At 41.3% G+C, this 8,853-nt stretch overlaps 1 long non-coding RNA gene across 1 annotated transcript; it reads right to left on the bottom strand.

Moving 5' to 3' along the window:
* Positions 1 to 6,874: 6,874 nt before the first annotated feature.
* On the bottom strand, positions 6,875 to 7,859 carry LOC141363575 (uncharacterized). Its single transcript, XR_012369087.1, has 3 exons — positions 7,587 to 7,859; positions 7,444 to 7,466; positions 6,875 to 7,335 (listed from the first exon to the last, which is right to left on the bottom strand). It is a non-coding gene; the product is annotated as an uncharacterized lncRNA (long non-coding RNA).
* Between the last annotated feature and the right edge of the window lie 994 nt (positions 7,860 to 8,853).

The raw sequence follows: 8,853 nt of genomic DNA, 5'->3' as shown, positions 1-8,853 counted from the left end.
CTGGAGGAAGTTGAGATTCATCCACGCTTTTATCTCCTCCAGACAGGCAGTAAGTGCAGAAGACGGAGATGATAGAGATGAAGCTGCAGAGTTGTGTGTTCCTGATTTCATGTACAATTGTATGTCATCGGCATAGCAGTGAAATGAGACTCCATAGCGGCTGATGATATGGCCGAGGGGGAGGATGTAAGTGATGAAAAGTAGGGGGCCAAGGACTGACCCCTGAGGGACACCGCAGGTGACTATATGTTGTCGGGACCTTGTACTTCCAAGTGAAATGTACTCTGTTCTGCCAGTGAGGTACGATTTAAACCAGTTTAGAGCAGTGTCAGTGAGTCCAATGGTTTGGTGTAACCGGTTTAGAAGTATTCCATGGTCAACAGTGTCGAAAGCCGCAGACAGATCGAGGAGTATAAGAAGGGATGGTGAACCAGTATCAGCTGCCATCGTAGGTCATTTGTGACTCTCAACAGGGCTGTTTCCGTGTTATGAGCAGAACGGAAACCAAACTGGAATTTTTCGAAAAGGTTGTTGTGTTTGAGATGTTCCTGGAGGTAGATAGCAATAACTTTTTTCAATACTTTGGAGAGAAATGGGAGATTTGAGATGGGTCTGTAATTTGCAAAAACATCTGGATCAAGGGTGGGTTTTTTGAGAAGTGGTCTGATTATGGCAGTTTAAAGGGCAGATGGAACATTGCCAGACTGAAGAGAGTGGTTTATTACATTGGTAATCAAAGGGCTTATTGCAGAGAGGTTTGCTTTTACTAGAGCTGTAGGAAAGGGATCGAGGGCACAGGTGGTGAGATTCGACCTTTTTATTAACATCTCAACCACTTGTGATATTTCTGGGAAATGATGGAGTGGCTCAGATATTGCAAGCTGTGGGTGGGTAGTCAGGGTAGTGGGTCCAGGAAAAGTAGAATAAATTGAGAAAGTTATTACAGTGCTCTTCTGTAGTTTCTGTGATTTGATGAGGTTTGTGGTTTGAGAAGATGATTTATGGTGGAGAACAGTTTTTTGGAGTTTCCAGGATTGTTTCTGATATTGTTTGAGTAGAAGTGTGATCGCGCCTCTGTAAGTGACTTTGAATAGCCTTTCGGGCGGCACAGTGGCTCAGTGGGTAGCACTGTTGCCTCACAGCAAGAAGGTTCCCGGTTCGAGCCCCGGCTAGGGCAGGTGGCCTTTCTGTGTGGAGTTTCTGCATGTTCTCCCTGTGTCAGCGTGGGTTTACTCTGGGTACTCCAATTTCCTCCCACAGGCCAAAAACATGCAAATTGGAGATACCAAATTGTCCCTCCCCCAACTTGTGTATAAAATCAACTTGTCTGAATAAACTTGTGTATGGATTAACTGGTTCTCGCCATGAATATAGCCGTAGATGCTGGAATGGCGTTAAGAAATAAAGGAAGAAGAAGAAGAATAGCCTTTTTGGTGTTCCCGAAAGGCGAGCTTGTGTACAGTGAGACCTGTGGCTTTGTATCTCCTCTCAATGGCACGCCCAGCTGTCTTCATTTTACGCAGCTCACCAGTTAACCAGGGGGCTGATCGGGAGAAAGTGACAGTTTTGGTTTAGACTGGGGCGTGGAAGTCCAAAATGCTTCTGAGTGTGTTATTATAGTAGTCCACTGAATCCATAGCTCAGGGGTGGGGAACCCTGGTCCCGGAGGGCCATTGTCCTGCAGAGTTTTGTTCCAACCCTAATTAAACACACCTGAAAAATCTAATTCAAGTCTTCACGATCACTTGGAAATGAAATTCAGGTGTGTTCGATAAGGGTTGGAACCAAACTCTGCAGGACAGCGGCCCTCCAGGACCCAGGGCTCCCCACTCCTGCCATAGCTGGTAAACAGTTTACAGAAAGATAATGCTGAAGGTCGGATGCCAAAGTCTCCGGGTTGATGTTTTTCAGGTTTCTGAAACAGATTTGGCGTTTCCACATAACCATACCAGAAAAAGCTAGACTTCATTAAACAACGTTAACCCAGCTAGAAATAAAAAGTTCGTTCCCTGAAAGTTCCCAATGTTCCCAAAAACACTCTGCCAACGCCAAAAGCGTCCACGTTTTTTTAAGTTCTAAGAACGTTTCTGTTGTCTGAAAGTTAGAGTAATGTTACATTTGACCATGTTTAAATGTTATGACAATGTCATGTTTTAATGTTCACACAATGTTTAAAACAACAACTGTTTTTATATTGACTTGTTTGATTGTTATGTAAATGATAGAGAAACATTGCATTTTATTATTTTATAAAACATTATTTCTGAATGTTCAGTAAATATATTGCTGTAGAAAACACAATTCACTTATTAGGTTTAGATGTTGATGTTTTGTTTCATTTTAAGTCACCCTTATTGTGATTAGTGTTTGTTGTAGTTGGTCTCTTGACACTTGACCTTTTGCTTGCTGTTTTTTCCTGGTTGTGTTAACTTTGTGTTAATAGTGTAATTCTGTGGTGCTTGGTACATAATGGTTAAGATCATCACCTAATTAATTTACTAATCAAAAGTTTATTTTCTGTCAAAAATGTAAATGAGATCCAGTGCTTTCACAGCAGTTTGTCATTGACGAGTTTTAGAAACTTTGGACAAAAAATGTCCGCTGTATAATTGGGATACACAAACATCAAGAATCAGAGTATGAATCTCAATCATGGTGACAATTAACCTCTTACACTCTGAGGCTATTTTGGGGATTTTCGCCTGGATTTGGCCTACCCAATTTCCAAAAGCTTCCCATACCCACATGCAGAGGTTTACATACAAAAGTTTGGTAGCCTATCATTTTACAGGAAACCCTTTGACATTACATAAAACACTGTTAAAAGTGCTCAACATGGTTGAATGTGTTGTTAGTCCTCTAATAAACACAAAAATAAATAGGCGCTTTTTGATGTTTTTTTTCTAAAGTCTGTATTTAAAAGTGTATAACTCTGGCCCTGAGTGGTAACGAAACCTGCAGACAGTTTTGTTTGATTCCAGCAATTGCCAGCTTACAGAGGAAAAAGGAATTTTTTCTCTATCATAATAAATGCAAAAGTTATTCTACTCCAACTGATGGGAGGAATAATACCCTTTTTGTATTTAATTTCCGCCTAAAAATATTTGAAGTGCTCCCATAACCACATACAGTGGAATAAATGCAATATCTTTATATCATTTTGCAGAAAACCCTTTGAAGTTACATAAAAGCTGCTGTTTGTGACAAATGTTGTTATTTATGTTGTTTTCATATGATAAAACACAAAATTGTCTTTTTTATGTTGTAAACACTGTCTTTGAAAGTGTATAACTCTGGTTCTGTGTGCTCTAGCAGACTGCAAACAGTTCTGGTTGTTAACAGCAGCAGACAGTAAACACCCAAAAAAAGAATGAACTCTTTAGCATGTCGCATTCAAAAGTTATTCTCATTTTACTGAAGGAAAATACATTTTTCATATAAATATAATTTTTTTGTTTTGCACATATAATAAATAGCAAGGGATTAATTATACACACAACCAAAGAAAATGCTGTGAATGGACTCATTGTTTAGATTAGGACCTCAGATAAAATATGGTGTATCATTTGTGGCTATCTGTGCTATCTGAGGCAGTTCACACTCAAGTTTCCCATAAATTTACAAAAGACCATTTTTTACATTATTATTCATTCAACGATTGTTGGATATGTGATGAAAATAGAACAAAATAACAATGTAGCCTTAATCCTGAGAGTGAGAGCTTTCATTTGATATAAGACTTGCCCATGTTTGTCATACTTGAAAAATATGAAATATGTGAATATTAAATCATATAAAAAATTGTCGGGGGGGTGATAGTGTAAATTAAGTGTAAATAACTTTCTTACAGTAAAAGATATCTCAAAGTGACGCATATCTGCAGAAAGTAGAGACTCTAAGCTTTCAAACAGTATCTCATATGTGGTACTGGGTCCATGACAGACCATTAAAAATTAAAGGAATATTTTATATTAAGTCAAAATAAGCTAATTCTGGACCCGGTACAGGGTCCACAGATGAAAAACTTCATGCTGCAATGCATGCTGGGTATTAACAAATTACAAATCTCATTCAGGACTCCCAGCATGCACTGCAGCATGGATAAATAAGGATTTTTTTAACAATTTTATTTGTCACTATGGTTGAGATTCATAGTCTGATTCTTGATGTTTGTGCATCCCAATTATACAGCAGATATTTTTTGTCCAAAGTTTCTAAAACTCCTTAATGACAAACTGCTGTGAAAGCACTGGATCTTGTTAGATTTTCTTGAATTTGGCTGCTCAGTCTTTCATGGCTCGCCAACGTATTAGAATGTATCTAATACGTAAAATAATAAGCAGGACCAAGTGCATGTGGGGAAAAGAGATTTAATGAAGGCTCTTATGTAGCATAGTTCTTCAGGAGCGATGTTGTCGTGTCTACCTTCTACATTCTTAACCCAAAGTTCTGTCTGTGGGACAGAACTTATACATGATAACAAAAGGCCTACAAACAATAGAAACCTGTTAGGACCTCCTACAGGAGATTGGTCTATCAAGCAGTCTACACTGAGGAATGGTGATTCTTTGTTATTCACACTGATTAGTTTCTATAGGCCATTTGGTTCACACCTTCACTGCAGACATGTTGATTACATCGGGGCACAGTTTCAATGTTACGCATCAGACATTGATTACACATGAAAGAAATATACACAAAATCCTTCAATCTAATATACATTATTGGCAGAAAATAAACTTTCGATTAGTAAATGAATTAGGTGATGATCTTTACCATTGTGTGCCAGGCGCCACAGAACTACACTATTAACTTTTCATAACAAATGTGGTGCATTACCACAAGGTTAACACAACCAGGGAAAAAACTAGCGAGCAAAAAGTCAAGTGTCAAGAGTCAAACTAAAACAAACACTAATCAGAATAATGGTGACTTTAAATGACTCAAAACATCAACATCTAAACCTAATAAGTGAATTGTGTTTTCTACAGCAATATATTTACTGAACATTCAGAAATAATGTTTTATAAAATAATAAAATGCAATGTTTCTCTATCATTTACCTAACAATTAAACAAGTCAATATAATAAACAGTTGTTGTTTTAAACATTGTGTGAACATTAAAACATGACATTGTCATAACGTTTAAAAATGGTAAAATGTAACATTCCTCTAACGTTCAGACAACAGAAACGTTCCTAGAACTTAAAAAAAACTGGACACTTTTAACGTTGGCAGAATGTTTTTGGGAGCATTGGGAACTTTCAGGGAACGTTCTTGGAAATGGTAGCTTAGCAAAGCGTAGCGTAAGTTCTACCAGGAAACTCGAATGTTACGTCATTCATTGCACAAGGTGTAATCAATCACTCCTAATACTGAGAGTATATAAGCCTCCCACTCAACTGTCTTTGCGTTCGCAGATACTGATGTCAGCTTCACAAGCGTGCTTCAGTCGCAAACCCAAATCATGTCTCGGAAAGCTATTGTCGATAGTGATTCTACCGAATCGGACGACGGACCCGCACCACCTTCTCCACAGGCAGTGCGACGTAGTTCTCGTTTATTAGGTCGAGAGAATCCATGGTATCACTGGCCTCCGGAGCTCATAATCACAACACTCGAAGAGGCAGGCATTCCAGTCAATACAGAGCTGTCGAAGGACGATTTGCTCCAACTCGCTCACAGTTCACTGGGCAGCCCCCGTCCTACATCCGCGGATGTTAATCCAGACAAACTCGACCCACCTGCTCCAACTAAACAAGCAGGTAAAAAACGGACAAATAAATCATCCTCTCCTAGGCCAGCTAAACAACCCAAAGCTTCAACACAGCCGCCGCTTTCTCCTTCTTGTCACTCATCTACGGATACTAACGCTCTGCTTCTCCAAGCGGTTCAAGGCCTCTCAAAGACTGTAAAAATACTTGAATCCAGACTAGGAGTCATGGAAAATATGTACTCCAACCGCAGCTCCGGGACTACGCATGCCAGTACTTTCTCAGCTTCCCTGCCCGGCTTTCAATTCGATCTCCGGTTTTAGCCACACTCTGCCCTCTACTTCATCTTCATCGGCTCGTCCAGCATCATCTACCCGTCCTACGGATTTAACCCAAATGCAAGACGCATCGGCTCTGACAACGACATCACCATACAATCTCTCCACCGCTGTACCAGCACAAGCCTTCGGTAGGCGATTTGTTTCATCCTCCGCCGCTACTGTTTCCCCAAAGTTAAGATTGAATATTTGCCAAGGTAAGGATATTAATTTAACCTCACTATTGCTACCCACGCTGGCAGCAGATCGACAAATGGTAGAATGCGGTGACGTAACAGTATTTCTGAAAACCTCAGATCCCAGACTGCAACGCAACCTGTCGTTTTCGGAATTTGTCATCGCATTCGGAATTTATCGAGACATTTTATGCCAAGCTTTTCCTGATAGGAGGGAAGAATTAGATCTATACCTGGCTATGTTGGCAGACTTTAACCAACGGTACGGGGGTACACTCTTCTACGAGTACCATAAGTCACTATCAGCCAAATCTGCCTCTTTTATAACGCTACACAATACACTTATAGACTGGTCTATCACGGATACTGATCTCCTTGTTTGACATTTCGGAGGACAGAAAATTCTGGCGTGTACAGTCTGTAGTTCACATGGGCACTCTGCCCCATTCTGCCCGAAAGCACATGTCACAGGGTGACTTTTATAGGGCGGAACCGAAATTGGCGAAACTTGGTTCCGCCCGAAGATGGTTTCCGCCCAGGCCGCATTCGACGCCACACTCTCTCACTTCCTGGTTTCCAGGGCAACGCAATCAGGGCTTTACGAGCCACATGTGTAAAACATTAAGAAGCGAATTGGGATTGGAGGCTGGGTAAGGATGAGACGTATAAAAAGCGATTGACACGAGAGGGCGATCGACACGGGGAAAGCTCCTTTGCCTAGGGCAGATCACAGACACGCACCTTTTGAAGAGCCCGAAGGCTCTGTTGATCCGGGCATCGCTGGAAGCGGGCGGAAAGAGGACAGAGCCACAGGAGGCGAAAGAAAGGCATGCAGTGGATCATAAAAAGGAGCACCCCGAAGAGGTCGTTTTTAGCGCTGTTTTGTCGCGCTTGTTGTGTGCTGTTTTTCCTCTCAGGCTGAAGCTGGCGTGGCTGTGTGCTTAACAATTCTGTGTGTCCCAGCCAGCAGCCTGTGTGGAGGAAGAGAGGAAGAGAAAGTGAAACCATACCTATACCATACTTACTGTATGACGTCTCACGCTGGAGAGGTGAGAGAAAAACCCCAGTTGTGCATCTAACTGACCTTGTGTGTCCCAGCCAGCAGCCTGCGAAGAGAGGAAGAGAAAATGAAACCTTACCTATACCCTACTTACTGTATGACGTCTCACGCTGGAGAGGTGAGAGGAAAAACCCCAGTTGTGCATCTAACTGACCTTGTGTGTCCCAGCCAGCATGCCTGCAGAGAGAGGAAAAGAAAGTGAATCTGAAGAGGCAGATATTTTAAGTTCCCCTTTCTCCCTCCCCTATTTATTTTTTTAAATAAATTAAATAAAGTGTATTTTAATATTATTCTTACCTTGTGTGTCTGGTCATTGGGGTGGCTTTGGGAACCTCCTTGAGGTGGAAGAAGGGGCGTGACCTTATTAACATCTGGGTCCACCCCGACCTGTGACACACATACCAGAGACAGCGCAGACGCCGGTCACGGCATTAAGGGTGCTAGCCATGGTCCTGTAAACTCAAGCACTCAATATGATGTAAAAGGCCGTCCTATTTCTGATTTTAATGGTATTCCTCTGTGTAACAATTTTAATGAATCTGTCTGTTATTTTTTAAAATGTAAATTTGCCCATGTTTGTAGTTCCTGCAAGGAGCCTCACCCGAAATTCGTCTGCCCACGCCGATTCAGACCCTCAACAAAGAAAAAGGCTCACACTACGAAGAAATTCTGAACAGATACCCTTCTACCCCTGTCAATGTTTCAGTACTATCTCGCTATTTAGCGGCCCACCCTGACCCATGTTTCTTTGAATATTTAATCACAGGGCTTTCACAAGGTTTTCGAGTTGGAGTTCTCTCCCCTTTAATGTCCACATATGTAGCTAAAAATTTACAGTCAGCTTTAAACGAATCTGATGTCACGTCCGCACTACTTGACAAAGAACTTAATAAAGGGTACCTTATTGGCCCATTCAGCTCTCCCCCCTTTTCCCCCTTCAGAGTTAATTCTCTTGGCATCGCCACCCGGAAATATTCCGGCAAAAAGCGATTGGTTTTTGACATGTCTTCTCATTCTGATACTGTAGCCAGTGTTAATGAGTGTATTCCCTCAGAACCGTTTTCTCTCCACTACGCGTCGGTTGACAACGCTATTCAGCTAATTAAGTTGACTGGGCACGGAGCATGGCTTGCTAAAGCTGATATTACTGACGCCTTCAAAATAATTCCAATTCACCCGTCCGAATGGGCACTTTTCGGCGCTAAATGGAAATCCAAATTCTATTTCGCAGTAAGACTTACATTTGGGTGTAAGAGCAGTCCCCACATTTTCAATTGTTTATCAGAAGCATTGTGTTGCATCCTGCTGAACGTTTGCAAAATTCCATTTGTTTTACATTTGCTCGATGATTTCCTGCTTGTTGACTTTCCGTCTTCTCAAACCTTCATTCTTGACACACTTAAACAAGTGTTCAACGATGTTGGTGTTCCTTTGTCTAAGGAAAAAACTGTAGGTCCGTCTACTTCCCTCGAGTTCCTCGGTATTTTACTGGACTCTGTTAAAATGCAAGCTTCCCTACCTAATGAGAAACTAATTAGGATCACGTCCTTTTTGGACTCGGTAA

This window comes from Misgurnus anguillicaudatus, chromosome 3 (genome assembly GCF_027580225.2).
Source record: "Misgurnus anguillicaudatus chromosome 3, ASM2758022v2, whole genome shotgun sequence".
Taxonomy (NCBI): Eukaryota; Metazoa; Chordata; class Actinopteri; order Cypriniformes; family Cobitidae; genus Misgurnus; species Misgurnus anguillicaudatus.
Note: the sequence above shows the minus strand (reverse complement) of the source record. Positions and strands in the feature narration are given on the sequence as shown.